The 321-nt window shown below is 79.8% G+C and overlaps 1 protein-coding gene across 1 annotated transcript in view; it reads left to right on the top strand.

The window, feature by feature from the left end:
* COMMD8 (COMM domain containing 8) overlaps positions 1–321 on the top strand; it is a 6,903-nt gene that overhangs the window by 99 nt on the left and 6,483 nt on the right. The gene's annotated exons all lie outside the window — the stretch shown is intronic.

Raw genomic sequence — 321 nt, 5'->3', positions numbered from 1 at the left:
CCGCCGTGCCGGTCAGCAGCCCGCCTGCCTCCCCGCCCCACAGGGCGGCTGCTTTCCGTTAAGTCGGGGCCTCCGGGCCGCTGCCGCCGTGAAGCGAACTTGGGAGGGTGGGGGCGCGGCGAGAGCAGGCGCGTCCCGGTGCCGGTCCCGCTCGGGCGGTGTCGGGTAACGGCCCTCGGGGCGGGGAAGGGCGGTGTTCGCCGCGGGGAGGCCGAGGTGCCGCTCTCCGGCGCCTGTGAGGGAGGCCGGGCCCGTCGTCCGCCGGCCGCGCGGGGCTGCAGAGCGGTGCCGCTCCCCTCGCCGGGCCTCGGGCGGCTGCGC

This window comes from Haliaeetus leucocephalus, unplaced genomic scaffold, assembly GCF_000737465.1.
Source record: "Haliaeetus leucocephalus isolate CR32 unplaced genomic scaffold, Haliaeetus_leucocephalus-4.0 Scaffold439, whole genome shotgun sequence".
Lineage (NCBI taxonomy): Eukaryota > Metazoa > Chordata > Aves > Accipitriformes > Accipitridae > Haliaeetus > Haliaeetus leucocephalus.
This window is presented reverse-complemented; position numbering and strand designations above follow the sequence as displayed.